At 48.7% G+C, this 21157-nt stretch overlaps 1 pseudogene across 1 annotated transcript in view; it reads left to right on the top strand.

Annotated features, from left to right (window-relative positions):
- The first annotated feature begins 7344 nt into the window (after window positions 1-7344).
- LOC146838969 (uncharacterized) overlaps window positions 7345-21157 on the top strand; it is a 97567-nt pseudogene continuing 83754 nt past the window's right edge. The window contains exon 1 of the transcript XR_014960736.1: window positions 7345-7561. The product of XR_014960736.1 is annotated as an uncharacterized LOC146838969 (transcript). The remainder of the gene's footprint in view (window positions 7562-21157) is intronic.

The following is a 21157-nucleotide window of genomic DNA, read 5'->3' as shown; positions in this document are numbered from 1 at the left end:
TGCAGCTAGAGCTGCTACTCTGTTACAATGTAACATGATGTATACTAGGATTCACCACCGGCAGTGGCAGGCCAATTTGCTTCATTCATACTTCCATGACTCCGCGTCATGAGGTCAGGAAGAGTTTTGTAGCACAGACGTCCTGCTGCCGCCAGCGGCTGGAGTGAAAGTTTCAGCAGACTGGCACCACGGTTATTTTAATCACGCACCGGAGGGAGCCGTCTCACCGCACCGGAGCTCCAGCGGTTGAGTGAACCGCCCGTGGCAGGCGGTTGCGCAGGAGTTTTTCAGCACATAGGAGCACACCAGTCTCTCCATGTAGCTGATGAACCTCCGAGTGCGGGGTCATTGAGGCCACGGCGAGTGCAAAGTGAGCGCAGCCTGGAGAGTGAAGAACTCTTACTCTGCTTCATTACCTCCTCAGTCCATAGTACTGGCACCAGTTCACCATGTGCACAGTGTGAGAAGGTTGCCTGATATATTGATCAAATGAAAGGACAACCACACCAGGTATATATTTAAAATATATGTATTTAAGATAAAACACACCCCTCTAGTCTCTTTATGAGACTGGAGTTCGAAGTACTTAATTTACAAGTTAGCAATCAACAGTAATAGCACAAATGCACGTTTGGGCCCTAGGGGCGCACCAAACCGTATACCAATAAAGTGGTATAAGAACCACGACTGAACTAGACACAAGGCCTAGAGCCTGTAGAATCACTAGGACCCCAAGGAACCACCCAAGGTAGTGACACAGGGGACCCACGGGGGCCATGTGCAGTGTGTAAACACAACCGTGGGTTCCCGTTAGCTTCTATGGGCAATGTTGCAGTTAGATATGTAAAGATTAGGGACACTTAGAATCGAGTCCGGACCAAACCCTTTTGGACTTAAGAAGTTCTAGGGCTAGCACCCACGAGAGCACCGGAGTACTCGAGTTACCTCACCCAGGGAAGCCGGGTGCATAGGTGTCTTTTGGTGTCGGGTCGCGTCGTCGATTACAATGGCAGCTGGTGAAGAACTGCTGCTGCCGTGAAGAGTAGAAGTGTCCGAAGAGATCCAAGCCTGGATCTGGGATGGAAGGAACCTGAAAGCAGAGGGGACAGAGTCTGGGTCACTTGCCAGTGACCGAGGGCAGGATGGACCAATGCCCACAAATGCCGGGTGCTTCAGGTGAGTTGACGGGTATCTTGACTCTTCAGCCACGAGGTCCAGGAGGTATTGATGAAGTCCACGAGCCGGATTCGAGCTGCCCACGAAGTCTGTCGAGTGCTGCAGTGTCGGCGACCAGATTGGACTTAACAAGCCTTGGCAACGGCAAGTCTCGTGGAAAGAGAAGAAGGACGTTGGTGCAGACCAGCAAGGTCTGAGGGACTCACCCAGTGAGGGTACGTCAGGGCACATCTGGAGCAACCAGGGAAGCCCAAGCAGAAGAGGAGTTGCCTTTGTGGGGACCCACTAGCCAATGGGCTAGTGATCGCGAAGGAGCCTCGAGTGGTCACACTGGAACGTGGCCCACGGGTCACTCGTGGAGTGGAGGCCAGAGATCTTCGGTGCAGTCAATGCTCAAGGCTGGGGCTACTAGGAGCCCAAAGCAGAACTTCAAGGATAAACAGGAAGTTGATGTACCAGCAATAGTACGTGGTGCCCAGGGGTCACGGTTCCTCATCACCCACGATAGCCATGGGCCTCAGCTTTGCTGTGGACTTAGGGTAGCCTCGGGGAAGTCAGAAAATCTACCTCTGGTAATGCAGAGGCTTCGGCATCCAGCGGGAGCTTCGGAATTGCAGACCGGACAGTTGCTTCTTTGGTGCCTGCCAAGCAGGTGAGTCACTCCTTGACCCCAAGGGAGATTTCTTCAGTGTTTTAGTCGAGATAGAAAGTCAAAGGTCCAGGATATATATTGCAGAGTTTTGTCCAGGGTAATCTAAAGTCGCAAGGACTGGGTTCCCATACTTATACTAAGTTTGGGAGTTGGACATACTCTAGGGACCCACCTATGGGAGGGTTTGGAAAGAGGGGTGGTTACACCCATTTCCTTTGTCCAGTTCCATGCCAGAGCAGTTGCTGGTAGCCCCTGCAACCGGTTTGAACTGGACTATGCACAGGGACACCAAGTGTGCCCCCAGTGCAGGACTTCAAAGCACCAGAGAGTGCTCCCGCCCGGCCCTAATACACATCTTTCTGTCTGGGGAGGTGTTTACACCTCCCTGGGACAGGAAACCTATTGCCCAGGCCTCCCCTGCCGGAGTTTCGGTCAACAGCAGGAGGCCAGACCCGTGTCTGTGGCAGAGGCATCCATTTTGTGATGCCAGGGCTCTAGAAAGTCCTACCGGGTTAGACCAGTGTGAACATGTCTCTCCCTCTAAAAGGGTGGAATGCTACCACCGCCGCCAAAACTGGCAGGGGGTTAGTATTCCAAAGCGTTTGACACCAAACACAACATGTCTCCGTGCAGCCATCCCAAAGTTAGCATTTACTGCTAGGTTATAATGCACTTAAGAGTATATGGTCAGGCTGCACCACAAACAGCATCAGAGGAGGTACTCCGAACGCTGCAGAGGGGCTCTGCTCATGCAGGGGCACCCTCTCACATAAAAACCAAGCCTTCAGGATTGTTAAGGCCTGCCGTAGGAGTGACTTATAGGTTTTATATGTGTGTGCAATGGTGGTGATATAGGTAGCCTATACCACTGTAAGGGGTGGAAGCACACCCTTACCCAGGCTGCAGTAGCAGACTTGTGGTGCCACTTTGGAGTGCTTCCCAGGGGTGGCATAATACATGCTTCAGCCCCTGGTAAGCCTCTGAGGTACCTATGCCCTAAGTACACAGTATACCATACACTAGGGGCTTATAAGGCACTCCAGAATCCAATTAGATATGTACCTAATGTACATGCAAACCATTTTAGAGAGGAAGCAGCTAGGCTGTGGTCCTGATTAGCAGGGCCACAGCCAGACTAAGGTCGAAAAACAGTGAAACACCAGCAAAAAGTGGGGGTACCCATGTGAAGCAGATCCTACTCTCCTACACACAGTGCCTGCCAGAATCCTGCAGACTGGCGTTGGTTGCCGCGGGAGAAAATTAGCCCATGAATGCGGGCGTCCACGACCGGCCTGTTGCCGCGGCGCCGGCTCACCTCGTAAAGAAGGTACTGTGCCTGCTACTTCTAATTGTCATGTGTTTGGAAGTGCGCAGCGGTGATCCAGTTCTGCTTAGGGCCATGTAACTGTGCAGTGACGCAGTCTGTCTCGGTAGTTTTGTGCGAATGCGCACTAACTCGTTTTGGGCCGGGGTGACTTAGCGCCAGTGATTGTGGTGCCACTAAACTTGCAGGTAGCAGACAGCGTGGTCAAGCCTGGGCGGTAGGCCGCTCAGCATTTAAAGATTTTTATCAGCGTGAGCTAAAACTCTTTATGAAATAATACAGCCTCTTTCTTTCCCATTGCTTTTATTTCTTATTTCCCGCCGTTTTTATATAGCGCAAACTCAACCCGAAGGTATTTTTTTTTTAATTTTAGTTTTTTTGCAAATTTTATATAGTGCGAACTCGACCCGAAGGTATTGGAGCGCTTTACATGAGCACTGGTTACGTTACACATTCAGCCTCGGGGAGATTAGAGAGTGATCATAACTCACTTTCCCTAACCCTAATGAATTCTTGGTCTACCAGAGCGCCGCTAGCACCACCGAGCTGTCCACAGGAGATTACTGTCTCCTCTTGTGGAAGACGCCTTAAGTGGAATAAGATCTTGTGTAATACTAATAAATTGTCCACTATTGAAGAGGTGATTAATGGCACACAAGATGTAATCAGCTCCATAGATTTATTTATGGCAGCAGATAAGGTAACAACTATCTACAAAGTAGCCATAAAAACTATAGGGGACCTTTTCTGGGTAAAAGGGATTATAGGGAAAACCAAACCTCTAACCAAACCCAAAGGCAGACACGACTGGTATTCTGCATCATGCAGAAAGGCCAAGACATGTCTAATTGAGGCAGTTAAAGAGAAGTCCCCCTTATCAATTCAAATAGCTAGAAGGGAATATAAAAAGGTCTTGTGGTTGGCCAAAAGGGAGTGGGAAGATGCCTACTGGTTAACCCTTAAAGAAGCCAGCCTGAAAAAAGACTCTAAATATTTTTGGGACACTATAAGGGCACGTAACAGACCAGACAGTGATCTGCTAACCTGTAACATCTCAAGCCAGGTGTGGGAGGACCACTTCTCCAAACTCTACTCCTGCCATGACGGCTCCAACGGGAGAGGGTCTGCTATATCCCTGCCTACCACAAACTATGCACTCTGCCCCACTGACTTTGATTTTACGCTAAAGGAAGTGGAATACGCAATAAGCTCTATCATTCCACAAAAAGCGGCCGGACCTGATGGGATTCCCGGGGACCTGCTAAAATCCGATAGCACCAAATGGGGCAAATTGATCCACTCCCTTCTTGTTGCCATCTGTAGGGGTGCCCCTATTCCCTCATCGTGGAAAGGGGCGGAGGTGGTCCCCATCCATAAGAAAGGTTCGAGGGATGACCCATCTAACTATAGGCCAATCAGCTTGTTAGATACCAGCCAAAAAGTTGTCGGTAAAGTCCTGTTACTTAGAATCCTAAATTGGGTAGAAGAAAATAAAATCCTTTCCGACTTCCAGGCAGGTTTTAGAGTGGGTACTGGAACGATTGAGCAGGCATTCAGGCTCATGATGGTATATTGGAAGGTTGTGGTTATAGGCAAGGGCAGTCTTTATCTCGCGTTTATCGATTTAAAGACTGCCTTTGACCTTGTACCTAGGGACCTATTATGGAAAGTACTTGCTGACATGGGGCTGCCACATTATCTACTATCCCTATTAGTCAGAATACACCAGGACAGCTTTGCCCAGGTCAGGTGGGGCCCTGGAGGGGAGAAAACGGGCAGTATTCCGGTCGAGAGAGGAGTCCGCCAGGGATGTGTTCTGGCTCCCACCCTTTTCTCTCTCTACATCAATGGGGTGGTTGAGCATCTCCTCAAACATCCATCTGACGAGCCATCCCTGGCTGGCGAACGCATACCGACCCTCCTCTTCGCGGATGATACGCTTTTAATCTCCAAAACCCCAATGGGACTCCAGAGACTTTTGGACAATTTCCAATCATTTTGTACCAAACGAGGTCTGGTAATAAATACTAACAAAACGAAGTACCTTGTCCTCAATCCACCGAAACAACATGTGCGTTCCCCCACCCTAAACGCTGAGCTTCTGGAAAGGGTAAAGGTCTTTGATTACCTTGGGATACGCCTTTCGGATAAAATGGACTGGACGCCACACCTAGATAAAATGCTGTTGAGCCACAAAAGGATTACAGGTGCCCTATTAAGAGAGCAACGTTCCAGTACAACAAGGCCTATAGGAACAGTCCTTGAGATTTACACAGCTAAAGGAGTTAGCTCTGCCCTTTATGGGGCGGAACTCTGGGGCTTTTCGACCACTGACGCTCTGCAGAGATCTGAGAACAAATTCTGCAGAGAAATAATGTCCCTTCCACAAGGCACCCCGACACTTCCTTTATTCATGGACCTTGGCTGTACCCAGATTGGCGAAATCGCGAAATTTCGCCCTTTATTATTATGGGCCCGTATTTGGCGGGTAGAAGAACTAAGCGGATATGCCAGAGGCCTCAAGGAAATCATGTCATCACCAAGCTGGTATAAAATCAAATGGCTAAAAGACATGAAAAACGTATTAATTAAGTTGGGTCAACTTGAATCATGGCTAAGTAGAACTTCACCCCCAAAGCAAACACTTAAAAATCTTTATTGGAACTGGATTTGTTCTCAAAGAAACTCTAGCACCTCCCTGGGCAGGCTAACAGAGGACTTTCTGAGGTTCAAAGACTGCCCCAGGCGGGAACTGTACCTGGATGCAATTGGAAAACCCTTTGATAGGGCCTTGTATTTTAGATTTAGAATGGGAACCTTACCACTTAATACCTTTAGTAAAAGATGGAAATCCTGTATGGAAATGTCTGAGCTATGCCCATCGTGTCTTGTTAAACCGGAAACATTAGCACATTTTATGTTTGTGTGCGGCGAATATGCTACTCCAAGGAGGGTCTGGCTCAAAAACCTATGCCGTCAGCTGGGGACTAGGAGTCATGATGTGGCAATCAGGATACTTATTTCGGACAGTAGCGTACCCTATGCTTGCGCCCTAGCCAAGTTTCTATCCTGGGCTTGGGCTATCCGAGCCAAAAAACTAAAACAATCTGTTTAATTCTTTGTTAGAAAAATTTCTTAAACTGAAAATGCTGCCATAATTGTTTAACCTCTAAAATTTAACCAACTAGTTGGCTAGTTTAACTGAACAAACATTTTTTGAAACTATTGCCCTTCCTAAATGTTGGAACAGAGATATAAAATCTTTTTAAATTTATTACTGTTGTTCTTAACTGTAACTTTTTATACACTGAGCTGCTTTTATGATAATGACTTTTTATCGAAATAAAGCTTTGACTTTGACTTTGATTAAGTGATTTGCTCAGAATTACAGGATGTGGACGTGACCCCGAGGCTCAAATCCTGGTTTCCAGCACCAAAGTCGGCAGTCTAGCCGACAGAACACATCCTCTCCCCTATTTTATTGTATTGGAGCGCTTTACATGAGTACCAGTTACATTACACAAGGACACAGACACATTAATTTTGCTTCATTTTACTCGGTAGAAAGGGTCACTCATAGTCACTGAAATGTCACTCATAATTACTCAAAATTATGAACATGTCACACATAGCAATCCGAAACCTTGGCAGCTGTGATTTTCCTATGTTTACTTTCCTATGTACCACGCTGGGGATTTGAAAAACCTGCAAATAAATTATTTAAAAAAATAAATAAGCTGTCCAGTTTGATTGCAAAACTGACCAAAATACTCGTGACCCCTGGGCACCACGTACTATATTCATTGAAATACAGATATATTCATTAAAATACAGGCAGTCACTTCCAGTTGTCACCTTTCTGTAAATACGTCTTTTACATCAGTGTTTGGAAGATGCTCATCTGAAGTGAAGCTATAAATACTTTTCTACAGCAGCAACCAAGTGTGAGGCCCTGTACTTGAACTGTCTGACCCTTAAAAACATTCACTTCTGAGACATCTAAAAACCCAGGTCTTTACAGGTATAAAGGCTTGTTGTGTGAAATGTATTCACTGCTGGAGCCTGGAGGCGGCGGTTCCGTCATCGGCCACCTGAGGGCGCACCTCGCCTGTTGATGAAATCCAATGAGTCGCACAGTGTGTGAAAGGGAGAAGGGTTTCCTTTTCCGGGTCAGCGGCGGCAGAGACAGCATCAGCAGCAGACGCTGACATCACTTTCGGCCTCTCCTAGTGTATCAAGCCTCCTGCAGAGGAAGGGCCCTTGATTACCTTCATCTTCAGACCCTCACAAACCCCCCCCCTCAGACCCCAGATCTGCCCCTCCCCCCCTCAGACCCCAGATCTGCCCCCCCTCCCCCAGCCCCAGGGGACGGAGAGAGCCTGGACATGTCTGCACAGGTTTCTGCTCAGGTAGGAGATTGTCAGCACCTTCTGCTGTGTTTGTAGAAATAGACTGAATAATCCTGGAGGGAATCTCTGCCAGGAGCCGGGCTGAGCTGGGCTCTTCTATTGGGTGGGGGGAGGGGGGATGGTGGTAGGTCTCTGGGGGGGGGGGGGGTTATTTCCGGCCCTGGGGGTGTTTGTGGGCAGCATTTGTGTTAAAGAGGGAATGTGTGCACTGCACTGCATCTTACTGCGCTGTGAGGAGTCTGTGCACACTGGATTGCTTTCTACTGCACTATGATAAATCTGCATTCCACTGCATCTTACTATACTGTGAGAAGTCTGTGCCACTGCACCGCCGTTTCCTGCACTGTGAGGTATCTGTGCATGCTGCTCTGGATCTTATTGCACTGTGAGGAATCTGTACACACCCTGTGCTCTGCTCTCGCTGTTAATTTGTTGACTCGGCTACCCCTGCCCATATGTTCGAAGCATGTCCCCCAGGCAGTTGACATCGAGGCTACCCATGCTGCGCCGTGCCCCTTTTCTCCCTTTGTCTTGTTTCCATCTCTCATACTAGGCAAAAGCTTCAGTAATTGCAATAGTTTCCTTTGCCATAGGTTGGCTTATGGCACTATCCGTTACAGAGGTTGTGTGCCTGCTGCAGGGATTGTGTGTGTGTTTTGATAGACCTTGGGTGTGCCTGGCAGGAGGCCTGTCAAGCAGTGGAAGGTATGTGTCTGTGTTTTAATGTATCTCTGTAAGGGTGTGTGTAGGTTGGATGTGTGTGCATGTGAACAGGGTAGGGCTAACTTTGTAGGCTGTGTGTGTGTCTGTGTGAGGCATGTCTGCAGTGTGTCTCTTTGCAGGGTGTTTGTCTTGGCAGATGTTTGCGGGCTGTCGGTCACTCTTCTTGACCTCTCTTCTCTGTATAGAAATTTTTAGGATCACTGGCTGAAAAGAAGGTCTGCGCTGTGCAGAATAGTCAGGTACTACTCGGCACACTGCAGACGTCTCAGCAACGTCACTTGTAAAGTTCTACTTCTTCCCCATAGTTTGAAGAATTAGCCAGATTTGAGTGAGACTTCAGCCTAACCTCCAAATGTGTGAGTTCCCCCAAGTACCCAGCGGTACTTGTATAACAATGCTACAAAGGGTTGCTGCACTCTCTCATCATGTGTTCATGAGGACTTTACTATGATACAGGAGCCTATGTGAAGGAGTCCAAGAGACTCTTGTAGTCATTCTGCTCTGCTAGTCACTTCATCAGAAAGGGAAAATAAGATGAGTGAGCAGAAAAAGCAAGACGAGGCAAGGGAAGCGAGAGAACAGCACAAAGGGTAAAGTAAATAACTATTAATTTACGTTATTTATAAGTTGTAAAAAGTTGATTTGTATGTTGTGAGCTAAAAATGAGATTTAGGTGCCATGTGAATGTGATTCTTCAAAAGTTATAGGTGTAATTTGCTGTTGAGTGGTATCAATACTTGAACCAACTTTAGTGCTATGAATCAGGGAGTTAATTACAGTCACCAAACAGTGTAAATGCACCAACTGGAGGGATCCATGTATTTTCCTGCGGGGTACACATTTCAACTCTAGTGAGAGAGCTAAGGGGTCCCAGGTTCCAACTGTCATCCTGTACAAGTGAGTTAATGCTCAGAATGCACAGATCTGTTACCTTTGCATCACAAGTACCAATACTAATAAATCCCTAATAAAAATGTAATTAAAAATTACTCCACCAATTTTGCACCCAAGACCACCTCAAGCTGTCCCAACTCTTGACATGTTTTACTATTAAAAAAGAACAATAAATGTGTCTTATGTCCAGCTAATATTTAGGTAGTAATTTGGACAAGTGGATTTCTTTAAAGGGCAAGCTGATTCCTCTATCAATCTGCCCTTAAAACAAGCAGATTTTTAAAACAATTCCACACCCCTGTAAGGAATATTTACAGACCTATACGGTGCACTGATTATCACTCACAGTAAGAGGGTGTTTAGAGTTTAAGAAATCTGTGTGCTCTGCGCTGATGTTTGCTCACACTGCGAGGGGCATTTACTTTCTGTGGACACTTTCACACACTGTTCCACTTATTAATGGCACTCTGAGTGGTTTTAAATAAATGAACGAGCCTGTGACCATTGCACTGTGGTGTACTCTTGCTGTATGCGATGCTAGCTGAAGAGGAAACCTCTACACTGCATTACTTTTTACTTCACTGCAGACTTAATCTGTGCACCTGGCACTGATTTTTCCCACAACGGAGGAAAACAAGTAGGCTATGGATAATGTTATGTTAAGTATATTTGTAGAGCACACTATCACCTGGGAAGGTGTCCTGGAGCTGTGCAGTTGTGGAAGTCTAGCCTCGAGGGCGGAGTCATTTGAAGAGCCAGGTCTTCAGCTTCTTGCTTAACTCAAGAAGCAAGGACGAGGCTCTGATGTGTTGAGGGAAGTCGCTCCATGCTTTAGGAGCGATGTATAAGAAGGTGTGGCCTCCGGATCTGTTTCTGTGTATGTCTGTGATGTGTCCGAGTATGAGTATGGCTAAGCGGGGGTGCCTAGGGTGTTGACGGAAGGAGTTGCGGTTGTTAATGTAAGCAGGGTCTTTTTTGTATAGTGCCTTGAATGTGTGGGTGAGTAGTTTGAACTGTGGCTGCTTATGTATCTGGCGCCAGTGGAGCTCTCTCAGGTGCGGTGTGATATGTGTTCTGAGTGAGAGGTTGAGGATGAGTCTGGCAGCTGCGTTCTGGGTGGTTTGCAGCCTTCTGGTGAGCTGTTTGATGATTTCTGCATAGAGAGAGTTCCTGTTGTCCAGACTACTGGTGATGAGTGCTTGGATGACGGGCTTCTGGTGTTGCTTGGGAGCCATTTAAAGATTTTCTTCAGCATTTTCAGGGTGTGAAAGCAGTGACTACGTTGGCCTGGGCGAACATGTCCAGGCTTTTGTTGATAATGATCCCTAGGTCACTTGTGTGCAAGCTGGGGGTGGGAGTAGGTCTTGGGGTGGATGGCCATCTGGTAGAGTCCCATGGGCAGGTGTTGTTTCCAAAGATCAACACATCTGTCTTCTCAGTGTTGAGTTTGAGACAATTGGATTTCATCCATGTCATGCAGGCAGTAAACGTGTTCCTTGTGTTCCTTGTGTTGTGGGTTTTATTCATAGAGGGGCAGTATTAGTTGCATGTCGTTGGTGTAGAAGAAGATGGTGATGTAGTAGGCATGGATGACATTGGTCAGTGGGGTTATGGAAGTGTTGCGGGGTAGGAGAATAAGCAGGGAGACTAGATGGGGTTAGAGAAGGATTCATTGGTCTTAATACGCGCTTCCGGTAAGTTAACAGTCTGTAGTATGCTAGAGGCGGTTCTGTGGCCTTTTCTGGTGAGACACGGTCCCTCGGCGAGGTCTGCCCCCTCCGTTTCCACTACAGTGCGATGCCGTCAGGTATTTTGGATGCGCGGTGGTACAGCATGTAAAAAAAAGAATAAAGGAACTCGGTATGAGTGTGGTGCACAATAACTGATACGTGATGAGGAAGGGGAAGTGAGGAGTCACACGGTGCACGTCACTACTAATTAAGTGAGGACTGGTGCTCAGGGTAGGGATACTGGGAAACCAGGGACCCGACAACTAAGTATGAGGTCTTCCCCTTTTACCCACCCAGCCCGTAATACGCTCGCGTACCTGCGAGAGCCACACTCCTCCAGGAGCGTGGCTGGGCGACACACGTGAACTGTGAGCGCTCCGCCAATGCCTCTCCTCCGGTTTCCTTCTGCTTCGGACTGCTCTCTATGCTCCCGGCTGCTCCGACTCCTCCGGTGTTCAGACACGACGCTATCTGCCTTCTTCCTGGATTTGAAGGCCAAGCCCCCTCTTCACTTGGGGCGTGGTTTAGGGAGAAGTCTCCCCAGTTAAAGAAATATTGTCCTTTTCCATCCTCTTCGTAGAGTGGCTTTATATCCGGGTCAGTCCAGTCATCCTGCTGCCGAGAAAAGAGGTGAAATGGAGTTGGTCACATAACCCCAGCCATCAAGTCCGCCCTGCTCTCGCTCTGACCCCCCTTGTCACATACTAACCCCCCTGGATTCTCCCGATTGGGGAGAGGGAATCTGGAGAGGTAATCCGCACTGCCATTCTCTGCACCTTTTTGATGCTTCACAGTGAATGAGAACGGTTGAAGGGAGAGAAACCAACAAAGGACCCTTGGGTTTAAAGCGATGTTCCGACTCATCCACTGAAGGGGGGCGTGGTCCGTGTACAGGGTGAACGGGCGGCCCTCGAGATAATATCTCAGTTTTATCCACAGCCCATTTTATTGCCAGGCCTTCCTTCTCGATAGTAGGGTATTTTAGTTCTCGGGGAAAGAGTTTTCTGCTAATGTAGAGGATGGGATGGTCTACACCCTCAGGGGAAAGTTGTGATAGAATGGCCCCTATACCATAGTCCGATGCATCAGTGTGGAGTATGAAGGTTCGGGAGAAATCCGGGGAAGACAACACTGGACTGGTGGTTATAACCCTCTTCAATGAGCTGAATGCCTTCCACATTGAGGGTGTGGGATGGGGAAGGGCCTGGGTTTTCACATCTTGTTTGAGGGTATCTGTCAGGGGGGCAGCTACCTCTGAAAACTGGGGGATAAAACAGCGATAGTATCCTATCAGCCCTAGGAAGGCTCTCATTTCTCTCTTGTTGCTGGGAAAAGGGGTCTCAGCTATAGCCCTGATTTTTTCAATTTGGGGTTCAATCACTCCGTGTCCTAACACGTATCCTAGGTACTTTACTTTTTGATAACCTACCCTAAACTTCTTGGAGTTTATGTGCAACCCTGCCTGTTGTAGTGCTCCCAGGATGGTTTGCAGATGACATAGATGTGTCTCCCAACTGGGGCTGAATATCACTATGTCATCTAAGTAAGCAGATGTGAACGACTGATGTTCTCTAAGCACCGTGTTCATGAGACGTTGGAAAGTTGCTGGGGCCCCATGTAGGCCAAAGGGAAGGACGTTGAACTCAAACAATCCGTCTGGGGTGGCGAAAGCGGTCTTCTTTCGATCTTCTTCACATAAGTGTACCTGCCAATACCCTTTGGTCAGGTCCAAGGTGGTAATGTATTTAGCCTCCCCTAGTTTCTCTATGATTTCGTCAATCCTCGGGATGGGGTAGGCATCAAAAGAGGAGATGTCGTTCAGAGCTCGGAAGACCATGCAGAACCTTGTGCTTCCATCCGGTTTTGGCACCATCACGATGGGTGAGGACCACTCACTCCTCGATGGTCTTATGACGCCTAGCTGTAACATCTCCCGTACTTCTTTTTGGACGGCTGCCCTCTTGGCCGCTGGAATCCAGTAGGGACGTTGTTTAATGGTTTTCCCATAGGGTGTCTTGATTCTATGTTCGATCAGAGTAGTTTTTCCGGGTTTGTCTGAAAACAGGGAGGCAAATGGTGATAGGGGTTTCTGTAGGCCTTCTTTCTCTGGTTCTCTTAGGTCTTCATTGATAACCAGTAGTTCGATGGTAGAGGAAGAGTGGGTGTGCGTTGGTAGGGTGAGATGTGCAGGTTTTGGTGGAGTACCCAACCACTTTTTCAACAGGTTTATGTGGTAAATTTGGGACTTTCGCGCAGTTACTTGGATCTTGTAACTGGTCTTCCCAATAGTCCAGATGACCTTATAGGGTCTCATCCATTCGGCCTGGAACTTCTTGGTGGATGAGGGTAATAATACCAGCACCCAATCATTGACTTCTAGTCTTCTCCACTTCTTTCCTTTGTCATAGCACATCTTCTGTTTTTCTTGACTCCTCTCCAGGCTCGAATAGGCCAAATCTCTCAACTTTCCTAATTTCGCTTTTAGGGCTGCGTGTATTCCAGCATTCCGCGTTCCTTCTCAACCTCCTCCTTCTCCCAGGCCTCCTTGGTCATCGCTAAGAGAGATCTAGGTTATCGTCCATATAGCATCTCAAATGATGAGCAACCGAGGCTACTCTGTGTCTGCCCCCTTATGACGTACAATGCTAGGGGTAACAACTGATCCCAATCCCTACTGTTTACTGAAAGCTTCTTCTTCAGTGTGGTTTTGAGGGTCCCATTGTATCTCTCAACTAGGCCATCGGTTCGTGGGTGGTAGACGGAGGTTCTAATCTGCCTAAGATCTAATAACCCACAAACCTCCTTCATTAGCCTTGATACAAATGGGGTGCCCTGATCCGTCAGGATCTCTGGGGAACCCTACTCGGGAGAGCAATTCTAAAAACTTCTCAGAGATCAGACGCGTGGTTGGGGCTCTCAATGGGAACGCTTCTGGGAATCGTGTGGCATAGTCTACTATTACGAGCGCATATTGATTCCGTCGTTTTGTCTTGGGTAGGGATCCTATCCGGTCCATCCCCACTCTTTCGAATGGGGTCCCTATTATTGGAAGGGGCTGTAAGGGTACTGCTGGGGGGCGGTGAGTGTTCCTTTTCTGGCAAATGTCACATGCCTGACAATGGGTTTATATATCTTTTTTTCATACTCCCGGCCCAAAAAAATGCCGTAATACGTTCTGAGTGGTCTTTTCACTCCCAATATGTCCCACCGTTAAGTGGGAGTAGGAGAAAAAAATTATCTGGTCCCTAAAAGTTATTGGGACTAATAGCTAGTGTGGGTCCTCCCTACTACCCTGGCAGTATAATAAACCATCTTTGATAAGAAACCGGGGAAAAACAGGGGTTTGGCAGTCCTGGGTTCTATGTGCCTGTTCCCACGCGTTAAATAATGAGGCGTCATTGGCTTGGGCAAACTTAAAACTCTTGTCTAATGCCCAAGGTTCAGGAGTTATTTGGACTGGAGCTGGGGTGTTTACTCTCTGTCCTAGGGGTTCTTTGGTAACCTGCCCCTGTAAGGTGTGTAGGAACAGATCTAGAAACCTGGGGTTATCTGTTCCTATAATAAGCTCCTCTGGCAAAGTGTCCAACACTCCCACCCGTATGATGTAAGTCCTACCATCAGAAAGGTCCAAAGGTTTGGTTGCTACCGGGTAAGGCTTGACATCTCCATGAACACACCTGATGTGGACCATGGTGTCGGGGACCACCTGTCTGGGTCTTATAAATATCCCCTGTATAACCGATTGCCTGCAACCCGAGTCAAGGAGGACTTTTACTTCTCTCCCATTCACCCGTACACTCACGTGAAACGCGCTCCCCATCTCAGTGGTGTAAAGAATTGACTTGGGGACATATCCCACCTCCATGGGCTCTTCAGTTGGTTTCCTTTGGGGGCCCACCCTTGCGATGTTCCCCCAGGCCCCACACTCAAAGCATTGGAGTCCCTTAAACGAGGGTATCTCTGGTCTGCTGAGCGGTGGCTTGGTTGGTTCTATGTTCAAGCGAGGCCTTTTCTCGTATTTTATTGCCAGTGGCCGACTTGGCTCTTCAGGCTCCCACCCATATTGCTTTGGTTGGCCTCTGGAGTAGGTAGAAGCCATATCAATGGCTTGTTCCGTAGTCAGATGCAAGTGCTGGCATAGCCATTTTTGCGTATTGAAAGGTAGTGCACTAAGTACTGTTCGAGATAAATTTTGTCCATTATCTCTTCTTTAGTACTAGTAGTCGGGGTGAGCCACTTATCCGCCGCCATCTTCAGACGGAAAAACAGGGTTTTCGGATTCTCTCCTGGCGTGCCCGTCTCCTTTCTGAACCACACGCGGTATGCCTCCGCATCTAGTCCTAGGTGGTCCAGTATCACAGTTTTTATGTCTGCATAGGGAGTTTTACCTGCTGCGTTGGCCACCTGATAGGCGGCTTGAGCTTCTCCGGTTAATAGGGGGGCTAGAAAAAACGGCCACTTCTCTACAGACCACCCACAGGCCCGTGCGGCTCGTTCGAAATTCAGCAAAAAGGCGTCAGGGTCTTCCCCTGACACATATTTTTGCAGGGAGACCCCAGAGAGCCCGGGAGTTGGATTACGTTGTTCACGAGGTGCTGGGAAGGGCTTGTCGCTCATCATCTTATGTAGCCCCTCTATCTGCGCAGATATGGTGTTTTTAAATGTGTCTCTGTCGGCCTGGGCTGATGTCACTTGTTGTTCTACTGCCCATCCGAGCTGCTCCTGGCCCTTCACCAGGTGTTGTACTAGGGCTCCCATCGTGGGTTTACAGATGGATGTCAGAGTGCCCGCACTCTCCACCACTTGTTGCGGGGTAGGAGAATAAGCAGGGAGACTAGATGGGGTTAAAGAAGGTTTTATTGGTCTTAATACACGCTTCCGGTAAGTTAACAGTCTGTAGTATGGTAGAGGCGGTTCTGTGGCCTTCTCTGGTAAGACACGGTCCCTCGGCGAGGTCCACCCCCTTCGTTTTCAGTCCAGCGCGATGCCGTCAGGTATTTTGGATGCGCAGTGGTACAGCGTGTAAAGAAAAGAATAAAGGAGCTCGGTATGATACGTGATGAGGAAGGGGAAGTGAGGAGTCACACGGTGCACGTCACTACTAATTAAGTGAGAACTGGTGCTCAGGGTAGGGATACTGGGAAACCGGGGACCCGACAACTAAGTATGAGGTCTTCCCCGGGGGGCGCTAGAGGGCGCACTGCGGTATGGCTGCCTGCTAAGACAGCTCCGCCAGTCGGGACAATGAACTAGTGGAAAAAGCGACATGCGGGCGTCCAAGCAGACCGCAAAGGCGAAAATACGAGGTCGGAACAGCGTGGCAAGGCGTTGAAGGGAAGCGGCAGGCTGGTAGTGCGACAGAAAGGTATAAACGATCGAGCAGGACAAACGGGCCGGTGGAGTGATCGGAGGCAGACAAGATGGCGGTGCCCGGTGACATCCCCCAAATGAAGCAAGCCCATCAAGCGCAGTGAGGAAGTGCGGGAAAGGCTGGCGCAGACACTGTGGAAGCCCCGTGACGCTGTGATTTGTGCTCGTGCCGTGTTGTTAAGGAGAGCCCCAGGGGGTTACAAGGTGAGAGCGGGGCTGCGAGGTGAAGCGGGAGCGGACACGGACATAAAATGGCGGCCGCTACTGATGGTGGAAGAAAAGCGAGGTCGGGAGTGGACCGGCCCTGCCGTGAGGGCGCCTCAAGTCTGAGCTGCACTGCTGGGAACATTTGCACGGTGAGAGCGTGGCTGCTAGGCGAAGCGGGAGTGAACACTGACATAAATGGCAGTTGTTATCGTTGGTGGAGGAAAAGCGTGGTCGGGGATGGACCGGTCTCACCGTTGAGACGCCCCAAGTATAAACCACACTGCTGGGTACGTGTACCGCGCTGGTCTCTGGGGGCGATCTGGTGGCACTACTCGGTAGAGTTGGACTGGCATCGCGCACCTGGTGAGGAACAAAGCGTCTGAAGTGCATTCATGGGGGCGAGGAATCACTGAATCGATGCCGCGCGATGAGCCAGCGCTGCCAGAAACGGAGGTAGAGGTGAAACGCGAACCGCGCTGTTGATGGCAAAGGTTGGAGTAAAGGAGCTACAGGAAATGGTGTGGGCTATATTGTGGTAAAGGGACATAGTCTGCTAACTGCTCAAACACGCATCTATGTTTGCTGCAAAGGGGTGCTGGAGAGGCGTAACATGGCGCAATGAGGTGTTGGGATTGAGAGACGCGCTCTCGGTCTAGCTTCAAGTGAGGCCTACCATTGCTGGTGACGTGCCGGATTGGTCAAACTGCCGTGGTGATCTACGTGGGGAGTGTGTTGCAGCTGGAGAGAGGAACGGCCCGGGTCCGACAGCTCGGCGCTGAAGGTGCCTGGCACCGCCTTTCAGAGCGACAGGTACGGTGGTGGCAGCGCCTTGCACGGTGGAGTACCAGTGTGTCGTAATGGGCAAGCAGGACCGAGTACAATCTAAACTGCCTTTTGAGGCGAAAAAGTCCACGAAGGTTGCGATGGCAACTTCTGACGCTGGGACGGACGATACGCCGGAGGCACCAGCAGGTATGGAGGGCGCCCTGCAGGCCATTCAACAGAGCCTACAGGATATTCATGGGAAACTGGACTCCATTACACTACGGGTGGACAACATGTCTGCTAAGCTGGATGGACACGGTGTGCGGCTGGTGGAAGCTGAGACTCGCATTGCAGCGGTGGAGGATGAAACGATCCAAAAATGTACAGACATGGAGAGGTTGCTGGATGTCATCAAAAACAAGGCGGATGATTTAGAGGCGAGGTCGCGACGCAACAACATACGTATCGCGGGCATTCCGGAATTCTCAAACATATCAAGAATGGAAACATATGTCGAAGAGTTGGTCCGGAGCGTGTTTGGGGCAGAGAACCTCTCCACCATCTTCCTGGTGGAGCACGCCCACAGATCCCTGGCCCCGAGACCGAAGCCTGGCATGCCTCCAAGACCCATAGTAGCCCGGGTCATGAATTATCGGGACCGGGATGTCATCCTCCGCATGGCACGTGAAAAACGCCAGATCAACTATCAGGGTAATGCTCTAGAATTCTATCCGGATTGCACTGTGACAGTGCAACTAGCGCGAAAAGAATTTAACCCGGTGAAAAAGAAGCTGCGGGACTTGGGGATTGAATACGCTATGCTCTATCCTGCGCGCCTGAGGGTGACATATGAGGGCCGCGCGACGCTTCTTCAGACGCCGAAAGCAGCGCAAGATCAACAGTAGGCGAAAGGAGCAAAAACGCGTGGAGCAGAGCAGAGACAAAGACTGAAAGCTTGCATAATGGAAGGTAACACATGTGACACTGCTGGTATGGACTGATGAGAATGATGTTTATACTGGGGGGTATGCGTCGGCTCCTGACACCCGTGGGGACTGAATCAAATCCGGGAGCAGAACGCAGACCCAGAGCAGGCGATTGACTGTCACAAATAGCTTAATAACAGGGACAGTTCATGCTCCCCTTCTGTTGCAAACTATGGGTGCCTTTCATGTTTCTTTTTTGCGATGAGGCAGCTTGGGAGGCAGGAGATATGGTCTGGTCGATAGGTAGGTCAGTCTGGGTGTGCACTGATGGGGTCCTGATTCTGCTGTGCGTCTGTGGCCGTTACGGCCTGAATGGATTGGCGTGGTTGGCGGCCCATGCTAACGTAATACGATAAAAAAATGCAGAATCTGGGGAAGCCTCACTGCTGGCCACATGCCCTCTAGTACATGGAGCCCCAGGATGGGCATCAGGGGGAGTTGTGTGGGGGAGATGTAGACATGGCGGCCCTCCTATAATTATATGGAGGGAAACAATAAGCAAATCAAGGAAAGGTTGCTGTTCTGGCCAAAGTGTTGTAAAGTAATTTTTAGCTTGCATCACGAATGTATACCTGACTACATCCATTAGATTGGATGGAGTTGTGTGCTCTTGGTGGACCCCCTGCGCGGGTGATACCCACATCAAGTTAGGTTATGTTGGTTTTTTTCAATGGGAACTGTCTTTGACATAGTTGGGTTGTTGAAGTGGGCGGGGGGTGGAAGGGATGGAGTTGGGGAATGTTCAGTAGGCCATGGTACATGAGAAGCATTGCGGATGTCCAGAGGTACATTAAGTTGCATAATGAGGATGGATAAGTTCCTGGGTACACAGAGAGATATTAGTTGCACGCAATCTGACGTTACAGCATGGAAGAATTGGGCATATGATGACTGAGGAACAGCTGCATAATAAACAGTTAAATTTATTGACATGGAATGTGAGAGGGCTTAATAACCCCAAGAAAATTAGACACATATTGGCGTATCTAGATCGCCACCACATAGATATTGCACTTCTGCAAGAGACGCACCTTACACCCACATCGACTAGGTCTATTGGACGTAGGTGGGCGGAGACAGTCCATAGCTCGTCCTATTCCTCGTATTCCAGAGGTGCCATGATCCTGATTAAAAAGGGGTTACAATTTGATGTTGATACTACATTAACGGATGAGGTGGGGATGTTCGTTCTTATAACGGGTAGGCTACGGGGGCAAAGACTGGCATTGCTTAACACTTCTGGTCCAAATGTGGATGATCCTAACTTCTATCACACACTGTGGAGCGAAATTAGCAATCTGTCCGATATCCCGTTGATTTGGGGGGGCGACTTTAATATAGCACTGCAAGACGGTTTAAATAGATCGGACACCAAGACCGAACCTCACAAAAGGGCCTTGGGGAAGCAAAAAGATATTATGATTGACAGGGGTCTTGCTGATATATGGAGGATAAGAAACCCTGAGAGTAGTGAGGCAACGCATACGTCAGCGGTTCATAACAGTTTGTCTCGTATTGATTATTGGTTGGGATCTGATGTTATAATGCTATGGACAAGATCAGTGAGTCATTTACCCAGGACACTATCAGACCATAACCCATTCTTGCTAACATTAGTCTTGCCAAATTATGTGCCACCCCCGTTCAGTTGGAGATTCAATGCGACGGCGTTGTCTGACCCACTGTATTCAACTGCCATAAGTAAAGCTATTAAGGAATACTTTGAGTTAAACGCGCCCACTACGGAGAATCCTGGGTTGTTGTGGGAAGCTTTTAAAGCTACCATTCGGGGGATTTGTATAGGAACTAGCGCGGGCATACTTAAAGATATACGCCAACAGATGACTGTGCGTGAGGGAAAACTGCGCGAACTGGAACGTGAGTATGAACGAACACAAAACACTAAAACATTAGGTGACATCAGAACTATCATATCTGAATACCAAACATATGCAGAAGATGAGCTTAAGTATATAACTAAACGTCAGGTGGCCAGAGCCTATGGTGAGAGTGGTAGACCGGGTAAAAAGTTGGCGGCTAAAATCTGCACTGGACGAGCACCCCAGATTGTCAGGGCGGTTCGTGATGGTAAGGGGGACCTGCAATATGAGGCACAGGATATACTCAGGGAGTTTAGACATGTGTACGGAGAATTGTATGCGTCGCAGCCCATGGCGTCAGTGGATGAGATAAGGGAATATCTGGAGGATGTAGAAATAGCGTTGCTGTCCGACGCGCAGAGGGCTTACCTGTCGGCGCCTGTCACAGTGGAAGAGGTCACTGAGGTGGTCAAATCCCTGCCAAATGGGAAAGCACCAGGCCCGATGGGTTTACATGTGAGTTTTATAAAGAGTTCATTGCTCAATTGGCGCCTCATTTAGTTGAGATGTATGGAGACGCTCATGACAGGCTCATGCTGCAGCCCACACTGAGGGAAGCTCTTATAATTACACTGCTGAAACCGAACAAAGATCCAGAGTACTGTGATTCGTATAGACCATTGTCCCTCATTAATGTTGATGTAAAGATCCTTGCAAAGCTTCTAGCTAATAGACTTCAGCCGTTAATGACCCGGTTAGTATTGCCGGACCAATCGGGCTTTATACCCACCAGATCTACAGCACATAACACTAGAACGCTTTTTGAATTGTCGCATTACTTGACTCCTATGACCAAAGCCGCTGCGATACTCTTGGATGCTGCCAAAGCATTTGATTCAATAGAATAGCCATATCTACACACAGTGTTGCGTAGAATGGGTTTTCCAACTATGTTCCTGCAATGGATACAACTACTGTATACAGCACCGACGGCGCGTATCAGAGTTAATAAATATATATCTGAGCCGATACCTATAGAAAGGGGAACAAGGCAAGGCTGCCCGATGTCTCCTTTATTATTTGCGCTAGCACTGGAGCCAT

Source organism: Triturus cristatus, chromosome 4_2 (assembly GCF_964204655.1).
Source record: "Triturus cristatus chromosome 4_2, aTriCri1.1, whole genome shotgun sequence".
Classification (NCBI taxonomy): Eukaryota; Metazoa; Chordata; class Amphibia; order Caudata; family Salamandridae; genus Triturus; species Triturus cristatus.
The sequence above is the reverse complement of the archived record's forward strand: the minus strand, read 5'-3'. Positions and strand labels throughout refer to the sequence as shown.